Here is a 21504-nt window from a genome sequence, read left to right as displayed (position 1 = left end):
AAGGTAATCTCCTTACACTATCTGCCTAGTGTAGGAAGGTAATCTCCTTACACTATCTGCGTAGCGTAGGAAGGTAATCTCCTTACACTATCTGCGTAGCGTAGGAAGGTAATCTCCTTACACTATCTGCGTAGCGTAGGAAGGTATTCTCCTTACACTATCTGCGTAGCGTAGGAAGGTAATCTCCTTACACTATCTGCGTAGCGTAGGAAGGTAATCTCCTTACACTATCTGCGTAGCGTAGGAAGGTAATCTCCTTACACTATCTGCGTAGCGTAGGAAGGTAATCTTACACTATCTGCGTAGCGTAGGAAGGTAATCTCCTTACACTATCTGCGTAGCGTAGGAAGGTATTCTCCTTACACTATCTGCGTAGCGTAGGAAGGTAATCTCCTTACACTATCTGCGTAGCGTAGGAAGGTAATCTCCTTACACTATCTGCGTAGCGTAGGAAGGTAATCTCCTTACACTATCTGCGTAGCGTAGGAAGGTAATCTCCTTACACTATCTGCGTAGCGTAGGAAGGTAATCTCCTTACACTATCTGCGTAGCGTAGGAAGGTATTCTCCTTACACTATCTGCGTAGCGTAGGAAGGTAATCTCCTTACACTATCTGCGTAGCGTAGGAAGGTAATCTCCTTACACTATCTGCGTAGCGTAGGAAGATAATCTCCTTACACTATCTGCGTAGCGTAGGAAGGTAATCTCCTTACACTATCTGCGTAGCGTAGGAAGAATAGAGCAGGGAGCAGAGTGGCCTGCGTGCACAGGGTAAGGAACTGAGGTGGGCGGAGCATTGTGTGGCTGAGGGCTCATCCAATAGGAGCGTGGGAGGGGTGGGGCACCTTCATGCAGGAGACACTAGTCGGGTTGCAGGTGTCGGTGGTGTGGCTGCGCACTGTGGCGGCGGGTGACATGCGGGGACATGAGGCGGAGGCTGGACTAGGGTCAGGGACACACACCATTCCCCCCCCCCCAGCCATAGCAGGTGTCCCGGGCCGGGAGGCACGGCGCCGCTGACAGTTGGGCTTGATATCTGGCCGGGCCCCAGCTGTCTTGGCGCCGCCAGCTCAGAGTCTGGCTTCCGGATTTCCCAGATTTCTACCCCCCTGCAGCAGGCACCTCGCTCCGCTATTGCTGCGGCCTATCGTGTAGGCCATGCCGGAAGTTTTGTGCGATGTGCAGGAGAGGTGATCTGAGATGCAAGGGGGGGGGGGTGAGATCCAAGGGGGGGAGAGGATGATGTGTGAGGTGCAGGGTGAGAGGATGATGTGTGAGGTGCAGGGTGAGAGGATGATGTGTGAGGTGCAGGGGGAGAGGATGATGTGTGAGGTGCAGGGGGAGAGGATGATGTGTGAGGTGCAGGGGGGAAGACGGTGATGTAAGGTGCAGGGGGGGAGAAGGTGATGTGTGAGGTGCAGAGGGGGGAGAAGTTGAGATGTGAGGTGCAGGGGGGGAGAAGGTGAGGTGCAGGGGGGGTGGGGGATGTGTGAGGTGCAGGGGGGGTGGGGGATGTGTGAGGTGCAGGGGGGGTGGGGGATGTGAGAGGTGCAGGGGGAGAGGATGATGTGTGAGGTGCAGGGGGAGAGGATGATGTGTGAGGTGCAGGGGGAAGACGGTGATGTAAGGTGCAGGGGGGAGAAGGTGATGTGTGAGGTGCAGAGGGGGGAGAAGTTGAGATGTGAGGTGCAGGGGGGGAGAAGGTGAGGTGCAGGGGGGGTGGGGGATGTGTGAGGTGCAGGGGGGGTGGGGGATGTGTGAGGTGCAGGGGGAGAGGATGATGTGTGAGGTGCAGGGGGAGAGGATGATGTGTGAGGTGCAGGGGGAGAGGATGATGTGTGAGGTGCAGGGGGGAAGACGGTGATGTAAGGTACAGGGGGGGAGAAGGTGATGTGTGAGGTGCAGAGGGGGGAGAAGTTGAGATGTGAGGTGCAGGGGGGGAGAAGGTGAGGTGCAGGGGGGGTGGGGGATGTGTGAGGTGCAGGGGGGGTGGGGGATGTGAGAGGTGCAGGGGGGGGAGAGGGTGATGTGTGAGGTGCCGGGTGGGAGAGGGTTCTGTGAGAGGTGCCGGGGGGGAGAGGGTGATCTGAGAGGTGCAGGGGGGGCGCAGAGAGTGATTTGTGAGGTGCAGAGGGTGATGTGGGAGGGGAAGAGGGTGATGTGCAGGGGTGGGTAGAGGGGGGATGTGTGAGGTGCAAGGGGGGAGAGGGTGATGTGAGGTGCAGAGGGTGATGTGTGAGGTGCAGGGGGGGGCAGAGAGTGATGTGTGAGGTGCAGAGGGTGATGTGTGAGGTGCAGGGGGGGCAGAGGGTGATGTGTGAGGTGCAGGGGGGCAGAGGGTGATGTGTGAGGTGCAGGGGGGACAGAGGGTGATGTGTGAGGTGCAGGGGGGGGTAGAGGGTGATGTGTGAGCTGCGGGGGGGGCAGAGGGTGATGTGCAGTGGGGTGAGGGGGGGGGGTACAGTGGGGGGGGGAAGAGGGTGGGGTAGAGTGGGGGGGGGGGGAAGAGGGTGGGGTAGAGTGGGGGGGGGGGGAAGAGGGTGGGGTAGAGTGGGGGGGGGGGGGAAGAGGGTGGGGTAGAGTGGGGGGGGGGGGAAGAGGGTGGGGTAGAGTGGGGGGGGAAGAGGGTGGGGTAGAGTGGGGGGGAAGAGGGTGGGGTAGAGTGGGGGGGAAGAGGGTGGGGTAGAGTGGGGGGGAAGAGGGTGGGGTAGAGTGGGGGGGGGAGAGGTGGGGTAGAGTGGGGGGGGAAGAGGGTGGGGTAGAGTGGGGGGGGGAGAGGGTGGGGTAGAGTGGGGGGGGAAGAGGGTGGGGTAGAGTGGGGGGGAAGAGGGTGGGGTAGAGTGGGGGGGGGAAGAGGGTGGGGTAGAGTGGGGGGGAAGAGGGTGGGGTAGAGTGGGGGGGAAGAGGGTGGGGTAGAGTGGGGGGGAAGAGGGTGGGGTAGAGTGGGGGGGAAGAGGTTGAGGTACAGTGGGGGGGAAAAGGGTGGGGTGCAGTGGGGGGGGGGGGAAGGAAGAGGGTGGGGTGCAGTGGGGGGGAGAGGGTGACGTACAATAAATAAACTGTCATCTCAAAACTAATGTTGTTGTTGGTTCTTATTAGGAATTTATTCAATCTTTTTTTAAAGTAGGTTGGGGCTAGGTGGCGAGTAGCTTTTTCGGTAATTTGTCAAGAATATATATATATATATCTATATCAGAATAAATGAGTTCTTCAGTATTGGGTGATACCTTTTTTTATTTGGACTAACAATTGATGTCATAGGACAAGTTTTCGGGAGTTCTCCTTTGTTCCTCAGTTGGCAATACTGGTTTACAAAGGAATCTATGGTTAAAACAGAGGTTTGGAAGGCAGAAAAAAAAGATTTCGATAAGGAGGGGTGACAAAGGGATGTTTGAAGAAATTGGAAGGGTAATACAATGGTGACAATCTGGCATTCTGCAACCATCAAACTTCAAACAGAAATTAGTCAACAGAAAACTTCATATCGAACTTAAAAACACTGATAATGGCACAAAACCGTGCAACAGCACACGTTGCAAACTCTGCAAACATATATTGCCAAGATCCCACAGCCAGTTACAACCATAGAACACTCAGGGGATTATGCAGAGAGGTACTGCTTAAATTCGCCGCAGGATTGGAATTTATTGTTGTGCTATGCAGGGTACTCCGGTAGCGCGGTGTGCCTGAAATTGCTAATTAGGCGAGTTTCACTTGGCGTGAAACTCGCCATTCAGACCCGCGCGGTATTTGCCAACAATATAGCCAACTTTTGTTGGCGGGCAAAATTTCCCCTTAATGCGCCATTTAGTAGCTCCGATTGACGCGTTCATGCGCATCGGAGCTACTGGAATCGTGCGTCTTTTAACAGTGGCGAACTCACGCTTCTCGCCACCCGTCTGGCGAATTTGACTAGTCCCTCCAAGTTCTCGCCACTAACTCTTTGAATGCGGACATTTTTGCCGCAAACCTGCCGAATTTCACATTACCGTACCTCTCTGCATAAGCCCCTCAATGTTTACGGATCATACAACTGCATATCCAGGAATGTAGTTTATATGATTCAATGCAACAAATGTGACCAAGGATGCTACATTGGGGAAACCAGCCAAAAACTTCAAGGCAGAATGAATATGCACAGACACTCTATACTCCACGACGAAGAAGGAAGATACTGCTCACCAGTGGGACATCATTTCTCACAACCAGATCATTCCATAAATGATTTAAAATCAAAATCCTCAATGGAATGTTTAAACGCACCCAAGAACGGAAAACATTTGAACTCTGAATGATAAGACTCTTTGACACCAAAACAAAAGGACTTAAATGTGGATATGGGGTTTCTCACACACAATCATAATTTGTAATTATCCTGCGTGCCTCTCTGCCAATGCTCTTATTCACAACTTCCCACCCCCCCTGCAGCATCCTCTTCCCCCTCCATGCTGTTACTTGTCATCATTTTATTACCCTTCCAATTTCTTCAAACATCCCGTTGTCACCCCTCCTTATCTAACTGTTTTTTTCTGCTCTCCAAACCTGTTTTAGCCATAGATTCCTTTGTAAACCAGTATTGCTGACCTGAGGAAGAGAGAACTCTTGAAAGCTTGTCCTATGACATACCTTTTTTATTGGACTAACAATTTATCACCTAATATTGAAGAACTCATTTATTCTGCACTATCGTAATTGGACTAACACGGCTATTTCCGTTTTCGTGTGTATGTGTATATGTTTCATATAAAAATATTACTTGTGAGCACATTCACATGTCTTAGGCTGTGTCCCCCTTGCCACGGGTCGCGCTCATGCTTGAGTGGTGACGTCACCAACTCTACAAGCATGAGCGTTCGGGTGTCCGGCAACGTTTTCTGTCAGCGCGAGCAGGGGGCGTGGCCAAAACACTGGCGCTGATTGGCTGAGGTCATGTGACCCCTCAGCGTGCCTGAAAGTCAATTTAATTTGTCTCTGCAAAACGCTCAGCACCCATGAGCGTACGTGCACGCTCTTGAGTGCGCGCGCTCCGTATAAGAATTGCCGGACAAATTAAAATTGATTGTGCTGACTGCGCCAAGCAGCAGCGTGGATGCAGCCTTAGGCCCGGGCCATAGAGGGGTGAGGCGATCCGAACCGCGCTGACGCTCGCCTGCTGAAATCTGGGCGATTTCATGCCCATACAGGCGAGCCAGCGGGCGCGATCGGAGCCGGGGGGAGGTGGTTGGAGGCGGGGCAGTGACGTCGCTGGGCCAATCGCCCGCGACGCACTGATGTCGACGTCACGGCACCGTGACGTCGACACTGCTGTGCTGGGATTGGAAGTTTTCAGCCGACAGCGCGCTGAAAAGCAGCTTGGCGCTCGGCTGAAACCTCCATCTCGTCAGCACGCCTGCGGACGCTCGCGTGAGCCCCCTCTCAAGGCATCCTCATTGAGGATGCAGGGGCTCAGCGCGGAGCGTGCGCACGCCTCAGCACGGCCTGTCCGTCTATGGACTCGGCCTTACAGGTCTGCAACCCTGCTTTTCGCCATTATCACCTAGCCATACAGTGCTTCCACTGCAGCAAGGGATTCTGGGAAATGACACACGCACACACACACCAGGAGTCTGTGTGTAAAGATACCTTTACGTGAATTTTACTCTTTATGTCTTGTGTGTATTAACTATCTTACATTTATTTAAATACATTTTATTTCATCTGCATCATAAGATAATGCACTAGGGGAGTGCACTTTTTTATATATATATATATATATTATATATATGTATATATAATATATGTATATATGTATATATATATATATATATATATATATATATAATATATGTGTATATATATATAATATATGTGTATATATATATATATATATATATATATATATATATATATATATATATATATATATATACACACAATACATGTATAGATACACAATACATGTATAGATACACACACACGTCCCCTCCTGCTCACTTGTTATGACATGCAGTTATTTAAATTTTGTTTTAGTGATTATTGGACCTGTTTTACGTATTGAAATAATTAGACCGTTCTGTGCTTCAAAGGAGGAATTTTGGCAACAAATCTATAAATTCATTGGTCTCTCTTCCAATGGCTGTCCGTTGACAATCTGGGAGCTCCCTGCTGATTGGAGAGGGGCAGGGCTTTTGGATAATCCTTGCCATTAGGGAATGGTTTGGGATACCAGCTATGAAAGTTTGTAAGTCCCATGTCCCTGGTAACTTGAGAAAAGTGTAATAGCGTCAGTGGGAGGAGAAGAAATTTTGACTGCATACAGCTGCTGCCAGATGATGATTTTTGACCTGCCACTCTCCTTCAGTTTCAGCATGTTCATGGAATCAGTAGTAGACATGAGGTCTTGACATAGCTACAGCAAGTGAAGCCAAGTAAATAGGTCATCCACAAGGAGTCAAATCCAGCATCCAGAAAGTAAAGCAGGGCTGTAAGATTCAAAACAAACACAGATATTCCAGTTTTAGGTTTTACCCCCCAAAAAAAGCACAGACTGTTCACCTTGCAATTCCGGTTAAAGACGATTGGGAAAAACATACAAACAAATATGAAGCGTCATTTCCTATTGGGTTCCGCCTCTTGCTGCAGCCTAGCCACAGGTAGGACATAAATCCAATACAATGGCTGTAAGGAAGCTATGAAAACACTGGATGAACTAGGGACGGCCAACTCCAGTCCTCAAGGGCCACCAACAGGTCAGGTTTTAAGGCTATCCCTGCTTCAGCACAGGTCACTGATTGAGCCACCTGTGCTGCAGGAGGGATATCGTTAAAACCTGGCCTGTTGGTGGCCCTTGAGGACTGGATTTGGCCACTTCTGGAAAAAAACATAAACCCTGATTTTACAATAAATATAAGCAACTGAAAACCGGAATTTGTGCATAGGTTTTATGAGGCCGTGAAGAAAGGTGTAAATACATGTTAAGAGTTGATTTGGGGGGGGGGGGGGGGGGGTACAAAACTACCAATTGCGGTCTTCGGGAACAAGATCACATTTGACTGGTGTCTAGAGAACTTGTATAATTTCCCCTCAATGCTTTGTTATCCTTCATCTTGATTTGCCGTTCTCCTGTCTTCCACTTGCCTTGACAGCTGCTTCGTCCTATTAGTCATGAGTGTGAACAGTCTGCACAAGATGGGTGTCACCAGACTTTCTGGGAACGGAGGGCATTGTGCAAGGTGAAGGTCCATATTCGGTTGCAGTGTGTTGCTAGCCCTTCTGGCATCAGAGGTTAAATCATTTAAGGGGCAATAACTTTTATATATAAGATGGTTCATTCTGTTACAACAAAAAAAAGTTCTGTTGTAAACACCTCGCCTGGAAATGCTGCGTATTTCTAGCAGTGCGTGTAGTGTTTATTCCGAGTCCCCTGTATCCTCATCACCAGCCGAAGAGGAGATTGGAGAGGAATCTCTGAAATGAATGTCGGAGAGACTTCATGAATTGGTAATGTGCTAAGATCCCCATGCTACTGTAGGTGTGTTTTAAAGAAAATCATCATTTTGGCGTCAACAGCTGTTTACTGAGGATTTGGTGGATTGCTGGGTGATCATAAAAAGCCAGTAATTACAAATGGACAATCATTAGAGAAGTCACGCCGCTAGGGTTTGTTTTGGCCGCATAAAATACACAATACTGTAGTATTTTCTCACTGTCACATTTGTGTGTGTTTTGTTTATTTTTTAAAGAGATTGTGTTTATAGGGACCATTACTATTTCAAACTGAATAAATTGAACATTTTCCCTAAAAATGAGCACGGTGCAGAGTCTTCACCCAAATTTGCTACATTTATTTTTTTAATTCTAAAAATATTACCTTCACAATTTTTTCAATATGTATCCTTTTCATTGTAATTGTGGAAACACACTTGTGTAATACATTTTTTTTAAAAAAATCTTTCAATCGCAAAATGTTTTCCCCACCTGTATTTATTTCCTTCCTATTTGCACACACAAGGACGTTCCAATGACACCTCTAAGCTAATTCAAGCAGTAATCACAACGAACAGTCTATCAAGTGAGTAAACCCAACACAAACTTAGTCCCCGTTTTGCATTAGATCACCAGATGAATTGCGAGATATAACTAGTACTATAAGATCTGGTTTGGAAATACATGCTGAAAAGGGGCAATCATTCCATTCTACATGCTTCAACAGTTTAGGTGGCATAAAACCTAATAAAAGCAGCAAAACATGAACTCTTGTGGTTGTTTTTTTAAATAAATCAGTTCTGCAGCATTAGATAAGTCACATGTTTTTTGTTGTTTCATTTAAAAATAATTTGATTCAACTCTTAATATCATTTTCAATGAGTTAAAGCATCCTTTGATTTCTATAGCAGGTTTTAGCCCACCTCCCAAACAGTGCAAGATCTTTGCAACACTTTCCTATTTGTGATCATGTGTTTCCAATGTTCCCAGCAGTTTGAGCTGCAAACTGTAACAATAGATAATGTTACCTTAGTAATATCAGGATACATTGTAGCTGCTGAGCTACGGTGACTGAAGGATTGATTGAAACAGCCATTATTTTAGGCACACAATCAGGATTTTTACAGATTTATAACAGAAGCACCAATCAGTATACATTGTTTTATTATGTTAGTATGACAAAGACTGGGCCGCCAACAGAAATCATGGTGCCCAGGACAAATGAAAGGAGCAGCCCCCCCCCCCCAACCCATAGCGCACCTACCACTTAAAAAAAAAAAAATAGCGCAAAACTTTTACTTAACCCCCTATACATATAAATATACACCCCCTCCCCCCCCCCCCCCCCCCCCCCCCCATACATATAATTGTACCATTGGGCACACTGTAGTGTTTTTTTTTTTTTAACGGGCACGCAGGGGGCCGTGCCGGCTGGGCCCGGTACGCGAACACCGGCAGTCTCTCCCCCCCCCCCCCCCCCGTTGGCGGCCCTGCACAAAGAGCATAATAATAATGGGTGTACATTAATAGAAGATAGTTACTGCGTGGCTCAGTGCTTTGTTGCAGTTACAAAGTGTGTTGTAATGTGGCTTCCTGAAAAAATAACTGCTCTCCTCTTCCTAACGAATCGTGTGTGTGTGTGTGTGTGTGTGTGTGTGTGTGTGTGTGTGTGTGTGTGTTACTCCATTGGCAGGCACAGATACTTTTAATACTGGGCTGCTCAATTCCAGTTCTCAAGCCCCCTCCAACAGGTCAGGTTTTCAGGATATCCCTACTTCAGCACAGCTGGCTCAATCAGAGGGTCAGTCTTTGACCAGTTGGAAAGAAAAAACACACTGTCTGTGTCTCTGTCTCTCTCGGTCTGTCTCTCAGTTTGAGCTTCCTGCTACAAGGAACATGGCTGCTTCAGGCCCCCATGGTGGAGCTTCCTCCATTTTACCCTCCAACCTCATACATCCGACTGCTGATTGGCTCACAAAGTGGGCGGGGCTCGATTATAAGGCTAGTATGTACTGTTCAACTTTATCTTTATTGAAAAAATGTCGCCTTATAATCAGGCAAAACTGGTGTATGGATAATTTATCATTGTAAACGGCTTAATCATGCTCATTGTGTCTGTACTTCATCATATACAGATGCAGCCACCAGTATCCGATCACTTGCCTGGGTAAATGCCTCAACATTTCTGTGAGATTACTAATGGCCCATCGGATTAACTCAGCAGGGGTTTGAATGGGACTGCAGGGACTGGCTGCAGAAATCTCACAGAAATGTTGCAGTTTATTAGGAGATTACCCCAGGTTTTCCAAGGCAAGTGATCTAATACATCTGTAGCATACGTGGTTACAGTGAAATTATAACATGGGACTCGCCCAACCGTTCTGTTACCTCTGTTGGTGCTGTTGCGTGTACTTGTACGTCCTGCTAAACAGAGACATGACATTGTAACCAATACATAGGATTTACATTTGCAAAGCACACCTGCATTCCAACCCTTGGCACGTTGTGATAATTAACTTACAAGGAAGGTCTGTGGCCATTTTTATTTTTGGTGTACCGAGTAGACATAAGTTAGAACATCAATATTTCTGGAACTTGGAAATAATGACGAAGATCTTATTCGTCTGCAGATCAGGTATACACGATGTATGTACAGGAGGTAGGCACCCATTGCACGAACCACTCCACTGATCTCGGTTTGTGCACAGAGCACAGTAGTATAGCTCTCATTCGATATGTGTCATTGCTTGCTGGCAATTTGTATGACCTGTATATGTATCTATGTTATTATGTGAGCTGGTGCTACTTTTAGAAACTGTCACACAAGAATTCCTTGGCTGAATGACCATGGGGTTCATGTTTAGATCTACTTCCTCCTTGAAAAGGACAGTACATAGCGGCGACTGTCCACCCTTTCTATGGATCCTATTAAAAAAAGTATTGTGACATCAGGTGTCCCAATCTATACACACCCCGCAAGCTCTAACCCCAGCACCCACCACATTATATATTTGTGTAAAAAGGAGTGCTACTGGATGTGGCCAAATGTATACAACAAAAGACAAAATTACCTAATGCTACATCCAATGTGACAAAAAATACATAGTTAAATACTTAAATGTTAGTTTTCTCATAAGTAAGGGTCATTTAGTTAAACCCTTTGGCCAAAGCGTTATAAGCCTGCAGCCACTTCACGGCATGACCAGTAAGCCGGTCCTAACACTACCTGTGAGTATTCTCATTTACCTCTATGTATCCCAAGTACATAAAGTACTGTTGCTGTAGGTAGGTCACTTATCTTTCTAAATAAACTATATGGCCATACTATATATGATCTTTAACACTGGATAACATTTAGTTACCTTTCTGTGTTTTTAAACAAAAATTTTGACAAGAAATTAAGGTTCGTCGAATAGAGAATAAATAGAGATTACTAGAATGTTCTCGTGACCGGGTTAACGTCCACAGAACACGTTGAGAACCTGCCAGAGAAAGCCTTCTAACACCCACAATATTAAGCAATGCAAAGATTTTCCTCTAGGGTTAGGTTATTATCGGTTATAAAGTATGGACTATATTTCAGGGGTTCCCAAAAAGAGCTTGCTGGGGTTTTGTGTGTTTTGTTAACTATATTTCAGAAGGACTGGGACAGTCGAAAAAATGATGGCTATGCATTTGTACGGTATGCTTTTGTTAATAGGAACATTTGTTACACTCTTGTTCAATATAATGGTTCTTATTAGCATGTTGATTGTCCACAACAATCTGCCAATACCAAAAGAATTGAAAATAATTAAAGCAGAGGGGCTATTGCTGTTTTAAAGAGCACCCATCCAATCCCTAATTACGGCAAGGAATCGGTCTATTATTACCTGTATTACCTAAATATTTAAAGAAAAACACTGAGAAAATAGCAATTAAATTCTATATTAACATTTGCATTAGAAAATCAATAGCCCATTTTAAGTTAATACTAAATGATTGAACCATTGCTATTTCTGTATTGACAATCACATGCTGAGCAGATGTAATGCTTTTAGTTTTAGATGCTCGGAGTTGCACAATTATCATAACATTTTAACTGCTTCATAATGTGTTATCTGCAAACATTTGTGTTTGGTATTCCAATATTGGGATCTTTAGAGCTTATGAAGAATATATTTAAATAGGTTTTTTTTTTTTATGAGGCATTACGTACCCAGAACATTTGATATGCGGGATTATTAAATAGATTTCTGATGTAGTTCCCACGCTACGGTTTATTTGTTTCAGAGATCAGACTGAATCGCCTAGTAGTTCTATCAGGGGCGCTTAACTCCAGTCCTCAAACCTCCTCCCCAACAGGTCAGGTTTTCAGGATACCCCTGCTTCATGACAGGTGGCTCAGCAGCTCATACATCAACTGAGCCACCTGGGATAACTTGAAAACCTGACTTGTTGGGGTGTTTGAGGACTGGAGTTGAACGCCCCTGAGTTCTATCACTGCATGATTCCTGGTATAATATAACCTGCCTCAGTCTTGCATACACATGGTCCGCGGCATTAACTTATCAGTCAGATGCTCTTCAACCTTTAAATCATTGTCTACATCTATGGAAATTCAGAAATAAAGTTTTTTTTATTGTTTGGCTGGTTTAAGTACCACGTCCCTTTGTTTCTCACTCTAGAACCCTTTTAATCCCCCCCCCCCCCTATTGATTCTGTTCCTTATGTCCGTGGTTTTCAACCTTCTTTTGGTTAAGAAACCCCAGAATTAGATTGTCAAATTCTGGGGAACCCCAACCCTTGCCCCCATCTCTCGTGCGCCCCCCGCCCTGTCTCTCGTGTCTCTCCCCCCTCACACTCTTCCCCCTTACACCCCCTCTTCCCCTTAGGCCGGTTCTATAGTGTGTGCGCGCGAGTGGCAGTTTTAGTTGGCTGAGGTTAGTCAGCCATTCTATAATGGTGCCACGCGCACGGTAGGGAGAGTGGAACCGGCTGACGAGGGAGATAAGTAAAAGAATGAATTCGTACCGCTACTGAAGGTGTGTGTGTGTGTGTGTGTGTGTGTGTGTGTGTGTGTGTGTGTGTGTGTGTGTGTGTGTGTGTGTGTGTGTGTGTGTGTGTGTACAATGTTATTAAAAAAAATTATTAAAGGATTTATTTGAAAACTTATTTAAACACACACATGTACATACACATACATACATACACACACATACAGTCATACACTCGCGCACAGTATACACACAAAACGTGTGCGGCACAGGCACTCGCACGGCCGCACACAGTATGTAACAGCCCTTACACAGAAACTCTCACACACACTCTCACTTAGGCTGCGTCCATAGATGGACAAGCAGCCCTGAGCCGTGCGGACGCTCCGCGCTGAGCCCCTGCATCCTCAATGAGGATGCCTTGAGAGGGGTCTCACGCGAGCGTCCGCAGGCGTGCTGAGGCGTTGGAGTTTTCAGCCGAGCGCCAAGCTGTTTTTCAGCGCGCTGTCGGCTGAAAACATTCAATCAGCCTTAAGCAGCGTCAACGTCACGGCGCCGTGACGTCGGTGCAGTGACATTGACGTCAGTGCGTCGCGGGCGATTGGCCCAGCGACGTCACTGCCCCACCTCCAACCACCTCCCCCCGGCTCCCTTCGCGCACGCTGGCTCGCCTGCAAGTCCGTGCAATTGAGCTGACTGAAGCAGGCGCGCCTCCGTTCTCCCCACCCCTCTATGGCCCGGGCCTTACACTCTCACACTCTCACTTACACTCTCTCTTTCACACTCACACACTCACACTCTCACTTACACGCACTCTCTCTCTCAGGCTGCGGACAGGCAGGGAAAACTGGCGCTCGTGCGCTACGCCCTGCTCGGCCGGGCGATTCGTGGCCGGCTAGGCGCGCAGTCGTCTGGGGGCGCGGCCACGACATCATGGAGCTCGTTCGCCCTCATTGGGTGAACCGGCAAACCGTTCACGTGACACGCTTGTGAGCGGCAAATTCAAATTTGCTTGCTCTAAGCGCCGAGCGGGCAAAGGCGCTTGTTCACGCTGGCCGCACACATTGCCGCAATGTGTTTAATCGCGGCCAGCGTGAGCGCGCCCGCTCAGTGCGACCCTGGCCGAGGCCTAACACACACACACACACTCTCTCACTTACACACCCACTTTTTAAGGGAGCTGCCGTTGCGCTGCAGATATCCCTGCAGTGAGAGAGCGCACTCTTACCTGATCCTTCCTCTCCTGTCAGGAGCAGGGAGAGGAAGGATCGCGGTGACCGGTCTGCTGCTGCTGCTGAGCTTGGGAGCCGCAGGGTCACGGCTACGTGGGGAGACGTGGGGAGCTGCCGGGCCTAGGAGAGCTGGGAGAGTTGTCCCAGCTCTCTCCCCTCCCTGGCGGCTGTGGAACCCCGGTTGAAAATCAGTGCCTTAAATTCATTAAACAAGTAAATTACTGTATGTATGCAATTTTCTTTTTTCCAATTGTTGCATGCTGCTCTGCAGTGGAAGGGTTAACTCTCTGGGCTCTCAGGGAGAAGGATTATCAGCCATTTGCTTTTAGGAAGGTTGAGTCTGTGAGTTCCTGATTAAAGATGTCTAATTATGTTCGTTCTTGGTATTGATTGTGGCCTTCTGCAGTCCCAAGTGGTTTTGCTAGATCTGTCATCAATCACGTGTGATGTGGATCAGCACTGATGCATTTTTATTTTTTCCACTTGTTCCCTTCCATGTGTCTTAAATACTGATAATCTTGGATTACATAGAATGCATTCAGTGATGTTACTCATTTAATTTATTTAATGCTTAGATTTTCTGCTTGGTACAGGTGTATTTCATGCAATCATTTTGTGCTTGTAGAACCGTGTTCAGTAGGCAAAGTATTTTTGGTATTGCATAGTAAGCTGCCTCAAATTGTGCTGTCGTTTTTCACTGCAGGTTTATATTTCATGTCCCACCAGATGTCGTTGCCTTGAAAAATGACAGCACGTTATTGGCAGTTCCAATGCTTCACTGTTCTCCATTTTGTAGGCCTGTGTCACCTCCTTTTTGTTTTTCTTAAAGGCCTTTGGTTGGCTGTGTCTTCTGATCCGTACAAAATTGAAGGCTGATAATTTAGTTTTAAAATTTAAATACTTCTGCTTAACCTGTTAAAAACCTATCCAGTTCTGCTTTTGTAGGGAAAATGGTGACAAAACTCTAAGCAAATGAACATTAATTTATATCTAGAATACAGCAAGTAATTCAGCTTTATGTAAATAAATGCTAGAAAACGGATCCCTTCTCGGTTAGTATTCCAGATCCATTTCTAATTTTGCGATCACTGTAGGATGTTGATCCCTAAGACTAAAGTGCCAGAACTCAGGTTCAGGGCGCTTTTTGTGGGAGAACTATCATTTTCAGTAATGTTCTGGCCTTAACAAATAGGATGCAGACTCTTGTATGAATAACTCCTCATAGTCCTATTGTGTGAGTCATGCTCTTCTCTTACTAGGTGTTGAATAACCATAAATCACATTCGTCACCAACCAACTCTTTTCTGTAACTAATTAAACAAGGTCATCAGATGGGAAGCTCACAAACCCCGCATGCCAAAGAGATGCTTCACAATTGTAGCACATTTGGGTGTGGTTTTCAATGTGTGTACATAACTGCTTCTGATGGACATGGTTTTAGAATTCTATGTAAAACTAGAACTCCTGTTACATGAAGAAATTACATTTTTAAGTCGCAATCTCCCGCTCATTATATAAATATATATATATATTTATATAATGAGCGGGAGATTGCGACTTAAAAATGTAATTTCTTCATGTAACAGCAGTTCTAGTTTTACATGGAATTCTAAAACCATGTCCATCAGAAGCAGTTATGTACACACATTGAAAACCACACCCAAATGTGCTACAATTGTGAAGCATCTATATATATATAGGTATATATATAGGTATCAGTACCGTGTTAGCCGAGCTTCAATAATCAAAAAATAAATAGATGATACCGTTCTGTGGCGTTTCATCTCGAAAGATGACCGAGTGTTTTGTGGACGTGATATTGTCCAGTTTTAATACATACTTGCTATTTCATTTACGTGACTCTTCACATTTGGTGATTTATACCTATCACAGCCATTATTTTGCTATCCTGCGGGGGCTGCTACTATCTATCCGGTGACCCCTGTGACGTCATTGAGTTCTCGCGGGATTTTGATTGCAGACTCACTGCAGTGACGAGGGTCTAGAGTGGGCGGCGCTCCTTACCTCCTCCGGTACACGGAGTACTCTGTCGAAGCTGCTGAATTCTCCCCATATCGGACGATCTTACCGGAGTGGCCCGGTTCCTGCATTCTGGCTGGCGATTGAGTATTACTCATAACTGCTTGTATTCCCGTTATGTTTGTGAGTGTGTCTATTTATACATTCAACTCCACATACATTTTGTTAACTTTACTACGCTATGAGTGCGCCTGTTTTTTTGTTATATATATATATATATATATATATATATATATATATACACACATACAGTATATAATTTTTTTTTTTTCATGTATATAGGATGGTAACTTGGGGGTCCCCAAAGCTGAACAGTGCTATTTTCAGCTCCTGGGAGCCCCTGTGTCCTCGTGGAGGTACCAGGATTTAAATCTGGTTTAAATCTCCCACGTCACTCGGGCCAATAAGAAAGTGGGCGATTTAAATCCAGCTCTCAACCAGGAAGTGATACTATTACCTTTACCGATAAGTATCTCGGGAACAGGTGGTTCAGCTCGGGACGGCCACCTGGTCCCATCCTGTGATTTAAAAAATCACCTAGATATCTGTTATCTTAATGAACTGATTTATTGATTTAGTTTTTTCCATGTGGATTAGGCAAAGAGTTCATACAAAACAAAGGAAGCGCAAAAAGATTAAAAACCATCAGTCAAAATAGATAAAAACTTTATAAATTGGCTCAAAGTAAATTCACATATAAATTCACATAATAAAAGGATCCTAGTAGTCCCAGATGAACCACACAGCCCAAGCACTAAAAGGGGGTTCCCATCTTCAAAAACCCACAGAACTATACATGTAATGTCCCAGGGTGACGCTACAGTTGATATAATAGCTTACTATGAGGGAGGGAATGACCCGTGCGAGGCTGGGTATGTGAATTTGTATGTGAATTTATTTTGTGTCAATTTATAAAGTTTTTATCTATTTTAACTGATGTTTTTTTCTCTCTTTGCGCTTCCTTTGTTTTGTGTGTGTTCCGGTTTAACCCCGCTGATCACGGGAGAGTGGAAGCAGCAGAGGGATACCATCGTTTATGAATACTAAAGGATATATATTGGGACAGCGCTCACTTTCTTCTTTTGTGGATTAGGCAAAGAGTCCTCAAGCTCCAATTCGGGGTATGTTGTCCGGTCTAGCATTAATTGCCAAGTCAATAGCAGTTACTGCTGGATCAGGGTGCAATTCACCTGCATTGGAGCTGGATGAATCTGCCGCTACGTGTTATACTGTAGTACAGCATGCCTTCTTATACGCGCAGCAGGCAAATCAAAAATGTTTCTTCCATTTACTTTCTAAAATCTCTTCTTTATGCATTAATGGGCTGTTAGAATATGACTCGTTTACATTTCCTGCAGAGTTGATGTCCGGATGTGGTCTCCTCAAACTCATGTTCCATCCTCACTGTATTTACCACATTCACACGGCCGTGTCTGCTGACTTTCTTCTTTGGCCCCTTTTATAACGGGATTGTCAGTCTCAATAATGACATCTTTGCATTAGTCTGGATCTCATTTTAATTTCTAGTCCAATTTGTGTTGGTTTTCTGTGGGCAATTCTTTCGTTCTGCTATGTAACGGGGTATTCCACATCATAGTGCTGACATTTGTTTGTTAGAAGAGTGTTTTTGGCAAAGAATATTTTTCAATATGTAAATTATTTTTTATTCTTGTAGCGCGACTAAAGTTATTGAACGTGTATGTGATATCTTTACGTGTATATATTACATTATTGAAGACCTTATGTCTTCATTAATGTAAGGATAGTGTGTGTATGTGTATTATTATTATATTAATAATATGTACATACTGTAATTAAAAAATATTAGGTGAAATAGAAAGGAAAAATAAACGTAACAAATAATTAAATATATACAACAAAGGTTAAAACTAGTCCGATAAATCAAGGTAGATAATTAGACAATTGAGATCTTGGTTAGCAGGTGAAATTGTTAGTTAAGTTTATTTTTACCTATTAAAGATATAGGTTTTAATTCATTCATATACACTAATGACGAGTGCAAGGAGTGGATCGATGAGTGAAGATACTAACTGTAAATCATGACACCGAGTTTGAAGCAGGTTCTAATCCTGGTGTCTGCTCCTTGTGACCTTGGGGAAGTCACGTTATCTTCCTGTGTCTCAGGCATCAAAAACATAGATTGTAAGCTCATCTGGGTAGGGACTGTGTCTGTAACATTCCTATGTGCTGTGTACTGCGCACTATATGTAATTGTGCTTTGAGTCCCATTGGGAGAAAAGCGCAATATGAAATAATAACTTTATTATACTACTTTGTGATGTTTTGTCATCTTTCCTATAAGTAATATTTTTGTACAAACCTTAGTAGCAGGTTCTCCAGTTATATGAAGCCCCAAACCTAATGGTTATTTACAAAGACAGTTAAAATCGTATATTGTGTGTGTTTTTCACGTTAATACCTCTTTGTGGTATATCATGGACTAACCTGCTGCCTTTCTCCCCCCCCCCCTCCCCCCCCATCCCCAAGATAAGAGGATCAGAGCACAGCTGTTCTCCTAGAGTTTCACTACGCCTGAAAACATCCTGACGAGGTCCCCAGGAGATTCTTGTGGCTGCTACACGCATGACAGCAGGATGAGTTATCTTGTCATCTGTGAAGGATGGTGGTCACCTGGACCAGAGCTAGGAGTCTCTGTTACAAAGCTGACACAGGGAATTCTCAAGGACATCGACCACGAAAACTACTGTGTGTGTGTTTAAAAATAGGGGAATAGGAAAGGCAAAAACAAAGTTTATTTATTAAATGTAAAAAAAAACGTTCTACTTTGTTAAAGCTTCAAAAAAAAAATTCTTACTGCTTAGTTAACGGGTATTAGACCGGGGTGGCCAGCACCAGCCCTCAAACGCCACCAGCAAGTCAGGCTATCCTTGAGCCACCTGTGCTGAAGCAGGGATATCCTGAAAACCTGTCCTTTTGGTGGCCCTTGACGAGTGGAGTTCGCCACCCCTGTATTAGACTAAAGCTACAAAACATAACTAAACTGAAGTATTTAATCAAAGAATAAAACTGCAATAGACTTGTCACTATAGGTATCTTCAAGTGGACATATATTTGAATTAAAGTTTGAAACCTGCATCAATCAAAACTATGTTTATTTTTGCACAAGGGGTTTTCTGTTCCTGAAATTTCAACCAAAGGTAACGTCATTTAACTAGGAAAAGTGTTTGTCTAACATAAGGATTAGAGACGTTGTTTTTTAATTCTATGAATCAAAATGTGAACTTTGTATATTCACAAATGTACATGACCATTTTGAGTTTCTATATGGCTTTATTTTATCCCAGACTTAGTAAAAATAATTTACCTTTTCAGTGATATTTCTCATCTTGTTTTATTTACTTTGATTTGCCACACGAGTATGGGGAGTAACGTTTCACACAACATAAATAAAGATTATACATACAACCGAGTGACACAATACCTATCAATGAGGGTGGTGAAAAGAAATCTAAAGATACTAGTCTTTGGGATTGTAATGCAAGTATTCTTCTGTGATGTTCTTTGCTGACTGCTGAATTAATGCAAGAACAGAACTACATGAAAAAGGTATTTTACTCATTCAGATCTTTCCAAAATCTCAATGTCCTGGTATTTACAGAAATGGGTTTTGAGCCACAAAAACAATTATCTAAGGCGCTGTTAGGTAAGTGTTTCACGATAGGACCTGTGTGTTTAATTTGATCAAAATCGTTTTTTTGTGTGTATATTTGTCTAGAAAAGATCTGAATGTGTTTCTTTCATGTTGTAGTGCAAAACAAAAACGTTATAACTGATCTATTGCTATTTGCCTCATTTTGGATGCTGCTCGATATAATTCTAACTCTCTTGGTACCAGAGGGCATGCGACTCATTGATTTACAGTGAAGCATTTCAGTTAAGGAGGTACAATTTATTCATACCCAGTTGGGTGGCATTACCATAACAATCACCATTAGGTTGACATAGAATTGTCTCTTGAAGACATCAAAACCTTGTATTCAGGCATGTATTTTTGTGAACTACATAGCTAAAAATATTTCTCATTTTGTTAAAATATGAAGATCTCTTTACATGGAAAACCTTGTCCTTCTCTGTTGTGATTTGTGAAAGTTAAATATAGATGCACAGATAAGGTCATGCTTCCTCATCTTTTGATAGAACTTGAAGCTTGGAAATATTTGAATATATTGCAATATATTTAAGCATTTTATGAAATGTTTAGAAAGTCCTAAATAAGGGATTCTCAAGACCCCCACCCTCCCCCAAACAAGTAAGGTTTTCAGGATACCCCAGGTGGCACAATCAGTCCCTGCTTCAGCACAGGCGGCTCAATCAGAGGCTCAGTCTTCGAGGCAGGCAAGTTTGCTTAGCCTGCAAGTGACATATTGGTCAGCCATTGGTAGATTTGGTTTTACCTAGGGAAGTGAAGAGTTCATAATATGATGCAGAAATATCTGTTAATAATCTGAGGAAATATGGCGTATGTAATTATGCAAAAGACACCTCATTTTATAAATGGAAAAGCCATTTTCAATAACCTAATGCAAACTGTTACTGTTTTTTTAAAATATATTTTCATTGGAATAAAACTCTGATGAATTCACTCAGACACGGTGAAGTGATGCAACTCAAATCAAAAGTATGATCTTTAGATAAGGGGCCATATATACCAAGTGTCACTCTGTAACACAGCTGCCATACTGGAAACACTTCACGGCTCCTTTCAAGTAAATGCACCATAACTAATGAGCAGTGTTTCCTTCGCCTTCTTTTTTAATATGTTAAAGGAAATGTAGATTTTTAAACTAAACGCCATACAGAGCATGAGTTTTGTGGTCGTACATGGTAATAAAGGGGTGTATTTTGTCATACAAGAGTCATAAAAATTGGATACAACCCTCATGAAAACGGTGTCCATGTTAATTCTGTGGCTGGTTGCTGCATCTTGATACTGTTTGCATGCATTTTTGTAGCTGTACAAAGTGAACCTGTTTGGAAACGCACAGATCTGTCAAGTTCGAAGGGCCAAACGGAGCGAGAGTTGGGAGTCTCTGGATGAAGAACCCATTTGAAGTAATAATTTCTGACTTTAAAGAGCGATTGTACATCAGTTTTCAGTACAAACATGAGTGAGCATGTCTCTGTGAGAAAAAAGTCTGAGTATTCATAGGCCTGAATACAGGCTTCCTTTATTTAATAAAGCGTCCTTTAAAAAAAAAAAAGAGTTCACACATTTGCCTGCTCAGAAGTCTGCTAAATAAAAGTTTTTTTGAAACACGGGTAAATGTCTTGGTCTTATAACATATGCACAGCATTACAATCTTAGGCGACTCCTGTATTCCTGGGCTGCTCAAAACATTTAATTTAAATATTGGGTGTTTGGAGAATTCTGTTTACCCGTTTCTGCCTGCAGGTTGCAAATTTGGATGGCAAATGATTTTGTACACATTTCTAGACAAACAAGCTGGTGAATGGCTCTTCTCTAACTCTACCTCCAACAAACAATCGCTTGTCGTTTCTCCAGCGCGAGTTACAGCACTAACACACATCGTGGCAGAAGATTTTTGGACTGAAGACCAATGTTTTTTAATAAACATTCTTTTACTAGTTATCTTCAGTTTATTAATTGCTCTTTTCTGAGTTGTATAGGACTGCCATGCCTCTGAGAGAACTTCTCTGCAGTGCCTGTAGCTTCAAGGAACATACCGCGTTTACCACGTAACACAACTCAACCATGTTCTTCTAATACTCTGCACAGCTATATCTGAAAT

The 21504-nt window shown here is 44.0% G+C and overlaps 1 long non-coding RNA gene across 1 annotated transcript; it reads left to right on the top strand.

The window, feature by feature from the left end:
• Positions 1-8872: 8872 nt before the first annotated feature.
• On the top strand, positions 8873-18839 carry LOC142501789 (uncharacterized). Its single transcript, XR_012803572.1, has 2 exons — positions 8873-9469; positions 18221-18839. It is a non-coding gene; the product is annotated as an uncharacterized LOC142501789 (long non-coding RNA).
• Positions 18840-21504: the final 2665 nt, after the last annotated feature.

The sequence above is a fragment of the Ascaphus truei genome, chromosome 8 (assembly GCF_040206685.1).
Source record: "Ascaphus truei isolate aAscTru1 chromosome 8, aAscTru1.hap1, whole genome shotgun sequence".
Taxonomy (NCBI): Eukaryota; Metazoa; Chordata; class Amphibia; order Anura; family Ascaphidae; genus Ascaphus; species Ascaphus truei.
The sequence above is the reverse complement of the archived record's forward strand: the minus strand, read 5'-3'. Positions and strand labels throughout refer to the sequence as shown.